This window comes from Helianthus annuus, chromosome 3 (assembly GCF_002127325.2).
Source record: "Helianthus annuus cultivar XRQ/B chromosome 3, HanXRQr2.0-SUNRISE, whole genome shotgun sequence".
In the NCBI taxonomy this organism is placed as follows: Eukaryota; Viridiplantae; Streptophyta; class Magnoliopsida; order Asterales; family Asteraceae; genus Helianthus; species Helianthus annuus.
In genome coordinates this window covers 1,645,730-1,664,364 of record NC_035435.2, presented here as the reverse complement: position 1 = coordinate 1,664,364, position 18,635 = coordinate 1,645,730, and the positions used below count along the sequence as shown (strand labels likewise).

Below are 18,635 nucleotides of genomic sequence, written 5' to 3'. Positions count from 1 at the left end.
AAGGTCATGAGTATCAGGCGGCTCTACTGGGCCAATATAGGTTTCTACTGGTGGGGGCTTCCCATGTTATTAATCCACTAGACTATGCGTAACCATAAGTGTTCTTCACAACCGAGAACAGTAATACGTACAAGTTTACGTAGGATTTACGTAAGTATCCTTCACAACCGAGGATAGGGTACGTGGGGGTTTACGTAGGTTTTACGTAAGTGCCTGACACAACCGAGGCAGTAATGAGTGCAAGTTCACGTAGATTTTACGTGAGTATCCTTCACAACCGAGGATAGCGAGTAGCATAAGTGTACGTAGGTTTTACGTACGTGTCCTGCACAACCGAGGACGATGGTGTGGTAGTCTAGTAATGGTATCCGTATGAATCTATTCAACCTTATCCTTTTAATCCCATTCCCAACACCCCGGGAATCCCATGCCTTGGTAAGAGTGTGAACTCACCTTGGGTTGCTCGGCAGATACACAAAGAGGTTTCTTGAACTAAAGTGGTCAACCACGTCCTAACAGGGTTACCATACAAGTCAGGTTTGGTTCTAGTAATGCACGTATGTATCATATAAGTTAACACGTATAACTCATGGCAAAAACACGTATCACATATTGACAATAAGTTTCACATCATGCAACAATTATACAAGCCCAAAAATGAAGCCCAATAAATAGGTGGCTCAACCTATTGTGCGATCCGCACCACTTGTGCGATCCACAATGGGTTGTGCGATCAGCCTAATGCCCGGCCCAAAGACTAAACAACCCGATAGTCGGTTCGACCCAAATAGAAATATTTAAGTGACATGTGCGATCCGGTTGGTCTTATGCGGTCCGGCCAACTGGTATGATTCGGTTGGGTTGTGCGATCCGCACTAGCCCAACAAACATGATCATCCGGCCCAATGGTTAAACAACACACAACTTGTGCGATCAACGAATCTTGTGCGACTGGAGGTTACTTGTGCGATCAGATTTGGGGTTATGTGTTGTGGTTTGGGCCGTTCGGCCCAACAGCTTATCAGTTTGTGACCCAATAAGCCTTGTGCGATGAAGATCACCTTGTGCGACTAGGTGCCCTTGTGCGTAGGGACTCTTGTACGACCGGAGCCCATGTGCGATTGATTCCCTTATTCCGGATATCATGCTCATTTGGTTACAATTATCAATTACCCTCAACAGTTTCCAAGTTTATAGCAATCAATTAACACCAAAATAGTTTCACTACATCCAATTCTCGATCGAACAAGCAAATTATCACTAATTTGTATGAACCCTAAATCATATCATAAACAATTATCTAACAATTCATATGAACATGTAGCCGAGAACATCAACTAATCCGATTTACTTAGCACATTAACCAGCTACGATCCGATTAACTCAACATACACATATGGCCGATTAACAAGAACACTATTAATTAGTATTAGCATCATATGATTAATAAGAATACTAACATTATCAAAAATCATGCAACCGAATGTGTAACCATACATCATTACTGAAATCATTATGTAGATCATGCAATCCATCATATTAACAATCATACGTTCAAGTAATACACTAACCGATTACGAGTAGAGAAGTGTGATCCGAACAAGAGGATGATCTTGTGCCGTCGGGTTTGAGCGAGAGAGAAAGAGAGGAAAGCTAGGGTTTGTGTGTGAGGATGATTTGCCAAAGTGTGTGAAAATTACTAACACCCCTTGTGTTATTCGTGTAAAGTGGGTGGGCCGAACCCCTACATGGGCCGCCCTAATGGTTTGAGTGTAGGTAATGCGGCCCAAAAGGCCTTGTGCGGTCAAGTGGGTGTTGTGCGATCAATATCATTAACATACATACACATTATATACACAACACACGTAGCACATAATAACATAGCATTCATTTAAATGAAGGTATCACATAAGCACGTAACGTTACATCAAGGTACAGAGGTCGGTTTGAAAATACGAGTTGTCACAGAACCCTCCATCTTTTGTGACAATCGAACTCGGAGTGTTCGTCAACCAAAACAGGTTAGTTCAATTTTCTTGGTGTTGTTGTTTATTGATATCTATAGTCTATGGTTTTAAGTTTTGTCTTTATGCTTTATTTTGAAAGTTTATGTGATTATCTTTTGAAGTTCATATGGTTTGTTTTATCAATTATATTTTTTTCTATTTAGTTAGTTGTTAATTCTTTAAGGATACCTTTAATTTCTTTTTAAAGTTTTTTTTTGTTTCTATAAACAAATTACTCTTTTAAGTTTAATTTTTTGTATTCGGATGATTTATTCTTCAATCATTATTCCATTTAAAAAACAACCTCTCTTTGGTTAATGTATATTGGATAGGTAAACTATGTTTGTTTTTAAAGTCATATTATTTTGTTTTCCACAGTCTATTAATTTTTTTGTTGTCTTCATAGCTACAATGGAAAACCAAGGTGACATCACCTTGCTGAACGATATCGATGCTCTTAGTACAAACTACACTATCAAGGTGAAGATTGTTAGTTTGTGGAGAAAGAAGATGAGAGGTAATGAAAGAGAGACGTATCATATTGATATGATACTGGTGGATGAAATGGTAATTTCTTGATTTATTTCGTTTTGTTATTTGTATTATGTTTATTACATATTTACAATACTATAATCTTTTTTCGTTTAATTATACTGATTGTGAGTTCATTTTAACATTTCCTTTGCGTGTTATGTTTGATACATATTTACAATAAAAACAATTTATTTGTTATTGGACTATTGGAATTTTGTTTTGTGGTTTTTAATTTTTGATGTTTGAATACATTTTTATGGTTTCCCTATATATTATGACATTTTGACTTATTCTTTACTATTTTTTGTTGGAAATCATGTTTGCTTATGTTCCTTATTTTATAAGACTACATTTGTTATTTATTGTATCATAATTTAATCATCCGATAATATAAAAATAAGAAAATGAAAAATTACATATTGCTTTTGACCTTAATGAATTACTTTTCATGAAATGAACATTAATCATTTGTTTAAATATTTATACAATTCAGTTACATTTATATAGTTATTTTAAGAAATATCGTAATTATAGCAACTCGATTTTAGTGTTGACACATTCTCTTTAATTTCCCAAACTTATAAATATAAGATTGTTTCCATATTTCAGACCATTAATTTGATTGCAACTGATTTTAGTAATCTTTATTATTAATTACATAAATAAGTTATAGCTTATGTCTATAAATACAGATACTTTACACACTTTCAAACATCTTCAAGGTTCTTTGAATATATTGAACACTCACGGACAAGTATATGTGACGCTTTCAAGATTCAAAAGTATGGATGGCTTAAAGATGTTAATATTTAGACAGTGATGGGAACGTTACTAATAAAATTACCAATGTAGTCTACAAAGAGATATTCTGAAATTTATACTTTTAGTATTTTAATAGTAACTAGGTTTTTTTTATGTCGCGCCTTGCGGCGAAACAAAGCAATTAATAATGTAAAACAAATGTTATTTGAAAATGTAGCATGTTGTTTAGAAAGTCATGTTATCAGAATCAATTCAGTTTATTATCATACTATTATACGATACCAAATAAATACTTTATTTTGAATACAAATTCATTTTAACAAAACTTATACCAGAATGTTGGAAAAGAAATTAAGCATAACTACATACTTAAATTCTTGGAAAAAAAATTAAGGAACGTAAGTTGTTAAAGAAATATTAAATTAACTGATAAAGGAAATATAATTTAGAAAAGAAAACGAATTATTAAAAAAAAACTAAATGATAAAGAAAATATGACTTTTAAAATGGAAAAAAAGTAAAAATATGCTAAAACGTAAAAGTGAATATAATAACAAACTATTATAATATTAAATAATAAAATATTAAAAAGATATATATTGTTATAAATTTAAAATAACTATTCATGGGCCTTCGTTATTGTGGCAGGAATTCGGTCGTACCTATTCTGTTCGTTATGGTACCAACACTTAATATAGCAACCAAAAAATAAGTCGTGATATGGACAAAAACATATCAACACGTGTTTATAAAAGAACGAATATTAGTATCGAAACCAATATTTAAAAGTAACTATAGATATTAGAAAATATTTAAAATTTAAAATCATAAAAAAAAGTATAAACTTCTTTAAGAGGAGAAATTAAGAAAAAAACATTAGAAACTTAGATAGTAACAAAAACCAAAGTAAAAATATTTAACCAAAATAAGAATTAAAGTAAAAAAAATACTTTCATTGTGATTCAAGAAGTGAAGAGATTCAAAGAAAGAAAAAAGAAATCAATGAGGATTGAACTTGGGTTCAACATTTGAGTAGGGTGCACACAAACCACTAAACCAACTCATTTTTTGCAATATATATTGAGTTTTATTTGATATAATATGACAACAAATAGTAAGGTTTAAAAAAAATTAAACTTACAGCTATTTATTTGCCATGTAATCCATTTCTTTTTTTTTTTAAGTTTGGGCAATGTACTGTTCATGGAGCATCACCACTAATATATATATATATAATTTCCAACTTTTATTTTTCTTCATTGATTTTTTCATGGAATTCATCTTTACTCTTTACTTCAACATTTAAGGTTACATTAAATTGTTAGTAAATATGAGTTAGAACTTATATAATAAATGCAAATCACATATAAACAACCACATCTTAATCTGTAAATATATATATTTGAACATCGATAATCAACAAGCATTTATAGTCGATACCATTGTTAGTTAGTTATATTCAAATATATGGTATCTGTCATGATAATATACCACTAATTGTTTTCAAGCTTAAACTACCAACAACGAAAATTGAACATGATAAGAATAGAACGTGCATGTCCAAAAAAAGATACATAAAATCGGTAGCACAAAAGACTCATGATTTCGTCTTCACAAACACCTTCAACATTAGCTTATAAGATTACCTGTTAACCTGCATTAACTGCATCCACGTGTGATAAGATCAGGAGATTTCCTGAACTTACAAATGTGAAATGCATTGTGTCACCCGCACAAAGGCCATTCTCCTTCATGAACATCGACCAACCTTCGATTGCATACCTTACACCATCTCCATTCTTCTAACGCCTAATATTCATATCGATGGTTTTTTCATTCATGTTCTTCACCTTCAACTCATGCACTTTATTTTTGAATCCGACAATTCTTACAACATCAACAAGCATTCTCTGCATGTATACGAGATTTAACAGCTAAATCAGGCTTATGATTGTTATACTTTTACTCTTAATGAATGATTAGTGTAAAAAAGCATACCATGCGGTATTTTCCCTTCTTTGTGAATTCATAATTATCAGTTTTTTCAACATTATTTGTCCTTGCAACACGTTTTGGTTCAACATCCAATATCTTCAATGCATTAACATATCTCTTTCCATTTTCGTTAACCTTATTATTACAGATACACATTATATTTAGAGTAATATATTTTATCCATTAATGTATAACAAATATTTTTAAGTAAATGTTGTTAACTTTTTCTATACATACCAACCGACTGCGAGTTCTCCGTCTAAATGTTGAGACGTTTGGCATTTCCACTTCTGTTCCGCATATCAACCGCTTACTATCGTCTGGATTACAATATGCTGCAATCTGTTTCCCTTTCTTTTTATACTGTTAATACAATGATTAAAGTTAAATAACATTAGCCAACAATCATTAACTAAATATGTCTACATATATGAATGAAATTACTGATCTATTATTATGTTTGAAATAACTACATTTTCTTTTCTTGGGTTGTTTCTCTCTTCCATCATCAAACTCTTTTTTCCTACCTTCGACTTTTGTTTTCCACCAATGTTCTTATTCACCTCTTCTTTGTTAGCAGCTGCATGCATCTGTGTATGATAATTAATAAAATCCACAAAATCTTATTGTAATGTATTCCAATCTATATACATGTAAACTTATTACCTCAGAAATCAACTGATCTATTGAGGCTTCGTCTTTAGACAAGGTCTGTTATACAATAATATGCGTAACTAAGTCTTATTTTGTAGTAAACCATGCTACTTTAATTCAAAATACTTACAAAGTTAACGTTTTCACAGTATGTTTCTTTAGGCATTTCCAGCAGAGAGTCATCTTCAGTTTCTTCATTCTTTCTTAAAACTACCTCAACTCCTCTACGATAAATTTTTAACTCAAATGTAACGGTGTCCATCTTCATCAACAACAGCATATCCTCCTCTTCTATTTCAAGATCATCAAATAATTTCTGACAACCTTTTGTAAAAACATAATTATCATTGATTTTGTTGGTCTCAACTTTCCAAGTCTGACCTGCTACATATATGTTATAACAATCGTTGACTGGGGAGTAAAAGTAACAGTTTGTGATATAAGCTTCTAGAATCACCTGAAAGTTATGTAACATTTTATTGTTAGATATATATGTATACCATTAAGTTGACAAGTATAACAAAATAAATATTGAATCAAACATGTTAGTATACTTACTATTATCTTTAGAACTCTGTAACGGTTTACTGTCACAAATGATTCACCACATATGTTTTCTACGAAACAATCGATTTCAATATTTTTATCTTCGATTATCCTTAACAGCAAGAACGCCCTCTTTGTCAACTTAAGATCCCTTACGACATTACCCCATCCGTCAGTGATAACGGATTCCCCGCTTACACTTCTCAACGATACTTGCCAACTTCTTTGACTTTGATGATGTATCATTATTTTTGTCCTTTGCCAATAATCTCCATATACATTCTTCACAAAGTCAAGTGGCAGCACCTGCAGTTATTTTTATCTGTTACATGTTCTCTAATAGAAGATATATATAATTTTTTAAGCATTATAGCATACCAGTTTTAATGATGATGGCTCTTCTAACACACAGAGACATGATGGACTCATTTTTGTATACCTGTAATATACCAACATTTGTTATTAACATGTACTATTGAACTTGAATGAATACATATATGTTCATAATGATAAAAAAAATATGTGTTAAGGACCATTAGACGAACACCTTTTGTGAATATGCCTTTATCATTCTTATATTTTGAAAACTTATACTGATATAATGTCGATATTATTTCCATTATTCCTAATCCTAATTCATAATCTACATCAAATATGTTGTATACATACTTTCAATAACACAACAGACAACATCCGTATATACAATACTAAATGAACTGTTTTCATATCATCTTATTTGAGTACAACTAAAAAAATTCGTTTTAATCAATGAATTTATAATAACATATATGTTTTCCTTCCTTTATGATTCATTACAAAATCCGAATATACCGTTTTCATTAAATATATAATCCACAATGTAAATCACATGAAATATCTACATTAGATGACAAACATACCAAATTTATCAAAGCTTCAAGATGATTAAACCCTAAAATTCAATTTCATGTCTAACACCGATTTAGTCTCATATAAAACACTGTATCTTCTGCATATACTAACTAAAACATGTTTAGTTGCTGAATTTCACAAAAAAAAAAATCGACCTTTAGCTAATCAGATTTTGGAAGGAAGTTTACCGGAATCCAAACGACGGTGAAGGGAGACTTTTTTTCTTGCAATAGAGATGATGAAGATTGGTGAGTTGATGGATGTGTTGATAAATATAGATTGTAATGATGAAATATCTATTACTTATAAAGTTAACATTCATTTATTTATTTTATAATCTTCTAATACAAACGATTGCATTTTTTTTATTGATTTTTAATTATAGTAATTATTTACGTTTACTTATTAATGATAATTGCATCATAGATTTGTATCTCTATATTTAAAGAAATTTATTAAATATGTGTAATAAAAGTTTAACAATTTTCATTATATATGGAAAATAGAATAACCATGTTTTTATATATTTTTTGTCTTTAAATAACTTTTTCTTATAAATATAGATAATACCTAAAGCATCTTCATCCAATTCAAAGGTTTATTATCAGTGAAGATGCTTAACTGTTTTTTACGTTTTCTATCAAACAACAATATAAATTCTTGGGTATGTTGATGTTATAATTATTTTTATTTCTTTATTATATGTTTGTATTAATTCTTACTTTGCATATAGATTTTACCAAGGAGTTATCACAACTGGGTAGCTGATTTCAAGTTAGCTATTGCTGGTATGGTTCAAATCATTACACTTGATGAAAGAATTTTTAATGTTAAAATTAGAAAAGCAGGTTCTTCATACTTTTTTCACGACGGATGGTTCAATATGATTCAGTCACTACTATTACCAAAGAATTCATTGCTTATGTTTCAGTACGAAGGTAGTCTAACTTTTAAATTGATATACTTCTATCCAGATTTTGCACTTGCTCAAGGTGATTTCTTACATTGCCAAACATCACAATTCTCTGAACATAAAGATCATTTGGTAATTATTTTTTTTTTATGTTTGTACTATAGTAGTATTTGACAAATTTTACAAAACTTTCTTTAATATAAAATATTTTTTTTGTACTTGAAGCTTATCGATAGATTTTTTGTTCATCATAAGTTGAAGAACATACTACCTACGAAACATGTTACTATAACCTCTTTTCCTAACCGTACATGGTTGGTTGTTATAGAAAAACATGGTGACAATTTTTATATGACTACCGGATGGGATCGCATTAAAGAAGACATGAAAATTGAAGATGAACACTTTATTATCTTCGATATGATTTCTGAGTCAAAATTTGATATGATGGTTTTTAGAGGGACAGAAGCTTTGGTCCGTATTCCTGAACGACATCTTGGACGTGTTAAAGTAAAAGTTAAAAAAGAAGTTAATGAAGAAGGTGTTGCTTAAATTGTTTAGTGTTCTTTATGCTATGATTATGAACGAATAAAAGAGAAGTTTGTTGTTCTCAGTATTACATTTTATTAATATTTACTCATATAGATGTTCTTATCATTTATTCATCCACCTTATTCATCATGCAATTTTTCATTTATTAATATATATATATATATATATGTATGTATTATTTTTTTTACAAAAATAGATTAACAACCCGTGAATATTCACGGGTTATAACCTAGTATATTACATTCTAAAAGAGTATGTCGCTTGAATCTAGATTAGCTTAAGAATCATAGTCCCCTAGCTTAAGTCTAGATTAAAGCTTCTATAATAAAACAAGTTCGAGTTGATGTCTAGCTTGACTAAACTAGCAAGCCTATTGAACCCATTATTTATACAAATATAATAACTTTAATTTCGTATATATATATATATATATATATATATATATATATATATATCATAATTATAAGCATAATAATAACTAAAGAAACTGTATTATGTTATAGGATAGGAGTTGGCCAGAAAGTCCAAATTTTCTAAAAAGTGTAAAAAGTCATAAAACACCATAATGTCAACCATAAAACACATCAAAAACCCACAAATAATATGATGAAGATTACTAAAACATCATGTATGTGGGTTTTGTGTTGTGTTTTAGATGTTAAGGCTCTGATTGTGGAATGACAAATATTATTGTGTTTTATGTTGTTTAGCATTGTGTGTTTTATATTCATAGTTCTAAGATGGTGTGTTTGAAATTTTTATGGACTATTAGAGTTTGAATATGGTGTTTTAGTAATATTCATTCTATTATTTGTGAGTTTTAGGTGTGTTTTATGCCTGAAATTATTGTGTTTTATGACTTTTTACACTTTTTAGGAAAAACACACTTTCCGTAGGATCCCCACTCTTATGTTATATATACAAATTACAACCATACATAGAAAAATATTTATATACTTATATAGGTAATTAACTAATTTAATAATTAAAAATTATGATTATATGAGCAACCCATTATTCTAGAACCCAACAATATTCACCCATGCTAGCAAGCCCAGTGCATCGCCGCCCCAACAGCGTAGCCCATATTTAAATTTCAATCAAATTCGGAACTGAAACAATAAAACTTTTCAGTGACTCGTTTCTACTTCAGTTTTAATTTAACTAGTGCTCTCGCTCTCGCGCGTTGCGCGTTAGGCATTTGTGTTTTGATTAAATAGTCAAATGTTAGCAACCTGTTATGAAAAGGGTTGTCGCCCATGGTTTAGTTGAGTTCAAGTGTTTTCATACCAAGTTCTTTACATGTTGTTTACATACTAAGTTCTTTACATTAAACAAAAAAAAGGAAAAGAAACAAATATTGGATGCGGTTCCTTTTTTTGACAGCGCGGCGGTGCTTTAGTTGGTTGTGTCACCCCCCATCCTTTCTTCAGCGCGGTAGTTTCAGGGCCTGCATTTAACAATATGGTTTAGTAAAATGACAAACTTATTGTCTTTTTGAAAAGGAAAAAAACGAATAATCTCAAACGTCAACAATAATAGCTTAAGTTGAAAGCTATCTAGCTCCAACTGCAAGCAATAACTCAAATTCGTTCACTGAAACTATTTTCATATTCTATAACCTAGCTTAGAATCAAACAACTTACTGAAATTACCATCACATTATACATCATCTATTTATCTCTGACTGTATACAACAACCACATATTTTCAATCACAATATCACGTTACAACAACAGATTATAAATTGATGTTTTAAGATAGATATATCAAATTTATGAGCACTCTAATGTTTTCAATAGAGTCTACTTACTATTGAGAAAATAATAATAAACATATGGATGATTATCTAGGTATAACCCCATTTAATTACTATTTCTTTAGAAAAAATAAAAATTCTAGATAAATATTTGAAATTATATATCATAAATAGTTAAATACACATCTTATATATCAAGGTGGGACTAAAAATAACATAATGAAACCAGGAAAAAGTTGATATCGTTTTTCTTTTTCTATTAATATTTTAACTATTGTTCATTCACTTCTCTAACTATCATATATTAATTAGTTTATAAGATAAACTTTTTTTAATTTTTTACACTTAATAGTAATACCAGCTAACCTTATACTTACAAGAATTTAAACTCAGAAACATCATATTGCTAGACCACTAGATCATGGATTTATACTTTACTTTAATTTCAAGTATGATGAAACAAGTACGAATATATGTCCTAAGTTTACACCCTTCGTTCACATTAATATTATTATTCCACCTTTGATGTAGGGGATTAGGATCAAATACAAAGGCTCCTAATTGTATGAATAGTACAAAGCCTTCTAAATAAACCCACTACAAAAAAATAGAGTAAAATGCACGGATAGTACCTGTGGTTTGGTAAAGTTTCACCTTTAGTCCCCACCTTTTCAAAATTACATGTATGCTCCCTGTGGTTTGATCAGTTGTTACTCGGATAGTCCCTGGAGTGGATGGAGGTTAGTTTTCTCAGTTAAGTGGACGTGAAATGACAAAACTACCCTTACTATTAAATATATAATAACTTAAAACATTAAAAAATTATATCTTTTCATTGTTTAATTAATCAAATGGGGTCACCATCCTTATCTTCTTCATCAGCCCAACCCATCCCCAATTTAACCCTCACCATCAACGGAGCCATGAAAAAAACCCCAACCCCAACCTCACCCTCACAATCAATAGATCACAAATCCCACCCATGTCTCGTCCCTCTCTCTATTTTGCTCTGTTAATATATGTGAAGTTGCCGGTTCGGTTGATTCGAGTAGATCTGAACTGACGAAGAGGACTGAATATTGTTGTTTACGATTGAATCTGAGATAATTGATTCAGATTTTGTTGTTAGAACTGTGTCTGAGTCTGATTTACAATTGAATATGTTCTGAATTTCAGATGTTGTTCAACGAAGATTAAAGTCTCGACTGTGATAAAAAATCTCTTTGAATAGGAGAGTTTTGTCAGTTGTCATTGTTTGTATTCAGATCTGGATTTAAGTCCGAGTTGCAGAGATATAGAACAACGAAGAAGATCTGTGTGTTTGAACTGTGGAAAATTCAAGTTGCTGAGTTGTGTTGATCGACTAAGAATTAGAGGATGTTGACTGTTACCAGCTGAATAAGATAAAAGTTTTTTTTCTTTTTACGATTGAAGTTTGCTGTTGTAAAAAGGAAAGAAGGTGAGTAGTAAAGATAAGTTGATTGTGTCGCTAAAAGGTATAGAAGTGTTAGGAATTGAGTTGATTGTATAGACAAAGCGAGAATAACAGCAACACTGTTGTTATGATATTAAGATTGATGGCTACGGCTGGTGTGATATAGAAGTTTAGGATTTGTTTTGATGAGAAATAGCGACACTTTATAAGAAGGTGGTGTGTAGGGAGAGGAACGACGGTAGGTGGGGTAGGTTTGAACTAGAATTGTGTTGTGGTTTGAGCTGTGGTGGTGATGGCAGTGCCGTGAGGGGAGACATAGTAGAGATAGCGGTCTATGTGTGGGAACCGGAATTGTTAGTGATGGCCGGCGATGGTTGGTGTTTGGTGGCCGGCGATGGGGGTGGACTTTAAAAAGATAATTTTAATATATTATATACAATTTTTTAATTCTTAGTTTTAGTTTTTTTAATGTTTAATTATTTTTTTAATGAGAAAGGTAATTTTGTCATTTCATATCCACTTAACTAAGAAAACTAACATCCATCCACTCTAGGGACTATCCGAGTAACAACTGAGCAAACCACAGGGAGCATACATGTAATTTTGAAAAGGTGGGGACTAAAGGTGAAACTTTACCAAACCACAGGGACTATCCGTGCATTTTACTCAAAAAAAAAAAACAAAAAAAACTTAAACATCCACCACCACCCAAAAACCTAAACCCCCACCCCACCCACCCCCTCCCCCATCACCCACCCAAAAAAAAAATTGCCGAGGGGGTGGTGGTGGGGTGGGGGTGGGTGGGTGTTTAGTTTTTTTTAGATTTTTTAGGTTTCTTTCTTTTTTTTTTTTTTTGGGGGGGGGGGGGTGGGGGGTTAGGTTTTTGGGTGGTGGTGGGTTGGGGATGGGGGGTTTAGGTTTTTGGGTGGTGGTGGGGTGGGGTGGGGTGAGTGTTTAGGTTTTGGGTGGTGATGTAGTGAGTTTAATTTTAGGTTATTGGACACTTGTCACTCTATAAATCCTTCTTACACTTCTTACAATTAGGAGCCTTTGTAGAATAACTTGACCCTTGAGGTAGGATTAAATACAAATCCTCCCTTTACAAAACTTAATGATGACAAGTAGAAAATATGGATCAGTTTAAGGGTGAACCTAGATTTTGGTTCCACCTTTGAGGACGGTATCTATCCTTTCCTATTAGAGGTTTATGATGTGTGCAACATGCAACATATAAATTACATCAAATGTGGCATAAAACTAACCCTTTTTAGTACTAATGTTGGAAAAAGTGTGTTTTTGTCTTCCTTTTGTATTTTCAGAATTAAATGAGCTCAAATGAACAAAAGAAGCAAAAAGGCAGCTAAATCTAACATAAATACAAGAAAAGGAACAAACGTGGCATGCCCGACCTCCCGACAGCATCTTCCCAAGCAAAACAAGAGAACAGAAGGCTGAACACGCCCCGTGCTCAGTGAGCACGGGGGCGTGCCCAAGTGTCAGCAGAAAAGACAAAGTTGTAGAAGCTTCTATCGCCCACCACGGGGCCGTGCTCAGCGGACACGGGGCCGTGGTCAACTTTAAGATTCGCAGAATCTCAGGAAATCTTGATAGTACAGATACGCTTCTGCATACGGGGTCGTGCTCAGCGGACATGGGGGCGTGGTCAACTAATGCAGACAAACAACAATTAATGAAGAAAGAGAAGGAGGATGGACACGGGGCCGTGCCCGAGCTGCTGTTCAGGCTATAAATAGGGGTGCTTGGCTCATTTGCAAACCATCCCTTGGCACACCACCTCTCTCACACTTCACCCACCACCCACCACCATCACAACGCCATCATCCACCACCATCATCCATTGTCCATCATAGAGTGTGTAAGTCGTCTCGGGATCCAAGATTGATCGTAAAAGTTCTTGACAATCAAAGGTCATGTTTGCCTAAGTCTCTTACATCACTTGGTGAAGACAAGTGTCTAGTGTAATACTTTTTATTTTTAATCTTTTCGCACTTTTTATTTGGTTATGTATTAATGACTTTAATAACTAGTTTCTTATACTGAAGGTGATTCTTCCTTATCGTTTGTCCGTGGTGTCTTGGCATTATTTTACTGTCTATATAAAATAAAAGATTTTCACCATTCATATCTCCACGGTCTATATGGAGGTATGTTGGCTACCTGGTCGAGGGTTAAGGGAACGGTTTGGTAAGAGTCTTGCCATTGTTCAGTGTATAGATCCTGCGAAGGACCTGGGTCAAATTTAGTAGGACCTCCTTCAACACCCACCAGTATTGGATGGCGGGGATCCAAACTTTTTGATCCCCTCATAAGTAAGCTACTATTAAAACTTTAACCCGGCTACTTAGGACTGTATCCCTGCTGACTCAGACTACTTAGCCGAGGGTAACGTCACCTTCAAAAGGGGGGCCTACCACATTATGCATTAATAACTTAATTAATTATCTTTCAATAATCTGACCATTTAGGATTGTATCCTTGCTGACTCAAACTACTGGGTTGAGGGGTAACGTCACCTTCAAAAGAGGGGCCTACTACAATAACTAAGATAATCTCTTAAAAAATGCAAAAGTGCGGAAATAATCAAAGGTTACACTATACACGAGTCGGATCCAAGTGATTCATCTTGTCTATCTGCTTTTTATTTTTATTTTATTTTTCAGCATTTTAGTTAGTTTTATTTTTCTTGTTTAAAAACCTTTTTTCTAACTTTTGATTTGATTAGACGTTGAGGATAAACCGGTACTAAAAGCTCTTGTGTCCTTGGACGACCTCGGTATCTTACCAATACTATACTACGTTCACGATGGGTGCACTTGCCCATATGTGTGTTTAGTGTTAGTAAATATCGTGTTTTATAAATTTAAAACTTGGCTAAAAAGTGTAAAAAGGGCTTAAAATATACACCTAAAATATATTACACTACACACGCATCAAGTTTTTGGCGCCGCTGCCGGGGACACAAGGATTTTAAGAAAGTTAGGAATTAGCGGCCTAATCGTTTTTTCTAATTTTTTTTTTAGGATTTTCTTAATTTTTCAGTTCCTGCAGAGCTCAGCACGGGCCGTGCCTGGTCGGACACGGGCCGTGCCTGGTCGGACACGGGCCGTGCCTGGTCGGACACGGGCCGTGCCCAGCGTTGTTACTGGCAGTTTTTATTTTCCGAGTTACAGAGAGCTGAGCACGGGGCCGTGTCGGTGCAACACGAGGCCGTGTCCAACTCCCCAGTAACAGGGATCCGGAAAACAATCACTGTATCTCCGACCACGGGCCGTGTTCATCTGAGCACGGGGCCGTGGTGAACCTTCTGACCAACGTTCTTTTCTGTTTTTATTGCAGGACTTGGAACCCAGGCGCCACATCTGGACTTTCCACGTAGTGTATGAGCTCCAGTTCTAGTAGAGACATAAAAGAACCTCTAGAAGAACCCGAACGCTTTCTCAGAAAAAGACTTAAAGCTAGAAACCAAGAGAAAGTTTCGGGGGACCCATTTCCAATGGGGGACCAACGTACCCTTATGGATTACCTACGACCCACCGTAGGTAATCTCGGCGCCGCTATCAATGCACCGAATGTCGAAGCCAACAACTTCGAACTTCGACCACATTTGATACAAATGCTTCAAAACTCTGCACCCTTCCATGGGCTTGCGGACGAGGATCCTCATCTACATATTACTAATTTCTTAGAAATATGTGATACCTTTCGGATCAATGGAGCATCAAACGACGCCATCCGCCTTCGTATGTTTCCATTTTCACTAAAAGACCGAGTTAAGGCTTGGCTTAATACCCTCCCAGTTGGCTCGGTAAACACCTGGGATGAACTGACCCAAAAGTTTCTATACAAGTACTTCCCTCCTGCTAAAACGGCTAAATTAATGACTGAAATTAATACATATTCACAAGAGGATGGGGAATCCTTGTATGAAACTTGGGAAAGGTTCAAGGAGCTACTAAGAAAGTGTCCTTATCACGGTCTTGCAGTATGGCAACAAGTATCCACTTTCTGTAATGGGTTGTTGCCACACACAAGACAAACACTCGACTCTAGCTCCGGGTGACTTTTAGGTAATCGTCGCCCAAATGAAATATATAATCAAATTGAGGAAATTGCTCAAACCAATTTTCAGTGGCACACTCCCCGAGGTAATAAATCTAGTGCCCCGGGCGCCCATAAGGTTGATGAAAGCACTTCTTTACAAGCTCAAATGGAGGCCCTTTCTTCAAAAATCAAAAAGTTAGAAATGGCAAAAACGGTCTTGGTTATGGCTTGTGAGGGGTGTGGTGGGCCACATGAAACCGGTTTTTTTTGTACACCTCTACTTCCTATTCACCTTTGTTGTTTTAACTGTGAGTGCACGAATGTCTATCGCCTCCGTCAATCCGAACCGAATATATGGGTAACCCCCAAAATCTTGTTTGAGAGATTGCCTGATTCTGAGATACTAGGTCTTTATACTGTTTGATATCTGGGGTATTATATCTGGTCTTCTGATATTGCGAAAGCAACGGTCTAGACTTCGTATAATATTTTATGCGCTTTATAAGCTTACCCTCTGCATAAAAATTGATAAAATATCAAAAGATACGAATCAAGTGCAGTTGTAAAGAAGATTCCCAAGGGGAACACACCTAAAGTCGAGCCTTCATCTCTTTGACTGAACGGTAGTTCATACCTGAGCTCTCAAGGTCTCACACTAACCCAGAGTACAGATATCATTATGGTATATTCACCTGTAAGACTGAATCTGGGGAATTTTGATACGAGGGTATATTCTGAGGTGGGACACGCGAATAAGTTTAAGTGCTTAAAACACTAATTTCGTATCTCGAATCAGTTGAACTTTGTGTGAAAATTTAAGTGGATCAGTATACTGACAATATAAGTGAATCGTTTAGAACTTAAAGTGTTTAAAGCTCAACGGTGCTAGTGATTTATCATAAACTGATATGATCTTCTGACACGAACTCAAACAAAAATATTGTTTGTAAATATTTCTTTACTACTTTATGTTTCAGAAAAATACAAAAAGATTTTGATTCTACTTTATTTTCGACAACCGATGTCTCAAAGCTGAGTTTCAAAGTCTAAGCATGCTAAACGTGTTTCTGAGAATAAAACAAGTTCATTAAGTTGAAACTTGAAGTTTAAAATGAAAAATCAAATACAGTTGGTGATATCTCGAAGGTCATTAAGTTGGACTTGGATTATTACTTGATGAAATTTTTGGATTCTTAAATTGTCAAAATCATTAAGTCATGTGATAGGGAGAAAGAGCCAAGTTAATCCTGGATATATTCATATTGTTATATTTGAACAATAGAGCCAGGTTTTTAATCCAAAGGTTTTTAAGAACCAGGTCATCATTCCTGGAAAAACCAAAAAAGCTTTCACTGTCACATATTTGAAAAGCTCCAGCTTATGCTGAGAGTTAGGTTTTGAATCTTATATTGTCATATATCTTACAAATGTTTGAGATTTGCAGATGTTATGCCAGATTACGATCCCGATAGCCGAGTCTAAAGGGGAGTCTGAAGACGAGCTCATCGCTATGGGGAGCTTGTAATCGGAAAACCAGGTGTCGATCCTAAAGCACGGAAGCTTAACAAAAGGGGGAGCCTGAAGAAAGAGTCTAATCGAAAGGGGGAGCTGATGCAGAATCAAGACAAGCTTGAAGAGGGAGTCTGTGGTTGCTGAAAATGTCAAAGCTTCATAAAGACTCAGAGAGAGAGAAAAGACAAGATGCTACGAGATTGACTACGGCAATATCCAAGGGGGAGTCTGTGAGTGCACTAATGTCTATCGCCTCCGTTAAGATCATAGCAGAAATCAGAAGAAGACATGGTTTTATAATGTAAAATATAGGGAAAAGTCAAGGTGGCATTATTGTAATTAACTAGAGAGTTAATTGCCATTTTCGTCCCTGAGGTTTGGACACATTTGCCATTTTCATCCAAAATGACACTTTGGTACCATTTTGCCCTCCACGTTTGGCCATTTTTGCCATTTTCATCCAAATCTCTAACCTAGTTACTTTATAACGTCAAATTGGGGTATTTTTGAAATTTGTTAATAATAAGGGGGTAACTTGTAATATATCACAACACATACATACATACTGCACTCTCTAATCTCTCATCTCTCATTATACAAACACATTATCAGTAGACGAATCAGAAACTAAAAGAACAGGGCAACATCATCAGCAGACGAAGAACAGGGCAACACCCCCAAATCCGTCAGCCACTGCATCCCTCGAAGCTCCCAAAACCCTCGATTCCCACCTAAATCACCTCTCTCCGGCGATGATTCCGTCGATAACTTTTCAACATCATCTCCAACTAATCAAATTCAATCAAAATCCAATAAAACCCAAATCCCTTTACATCAGCTCCGCCAGCCACCAGCTCCGCCACCTCCACCATCACCCCAAGAACCATCACCCCAACAACCACCATCTCTAACTTCACCCCAACAGCCACCACCGCTGCCACAACAACTATCGGCACCACCATCACCCCACCTCCACCATCGCCTCCGCCATTACCCAAACAACAACTGCTGCAC

At 34.5% G+C, this 18,635-nt stretch overlaps 1 non-coding gene across 1 annotated transcript; it reads right to left on the bottom strand.

Annotated features, from left to right (window-relative positions):
• Nucleotides 1-15,939: 15,939 nt before the first annotated feature.
• Nucleotides 15,940-16,046, bottom strand: LOC118490907. The gene has a single exon (XR_004890132.1). It is a non-coding gene; the product is annotated as a small nucleolar RNA R71 (small nucleolar RNA).
• Between the last annotated feature and the right edge of the window lie 2,589 nt (nt 16,047-18,635).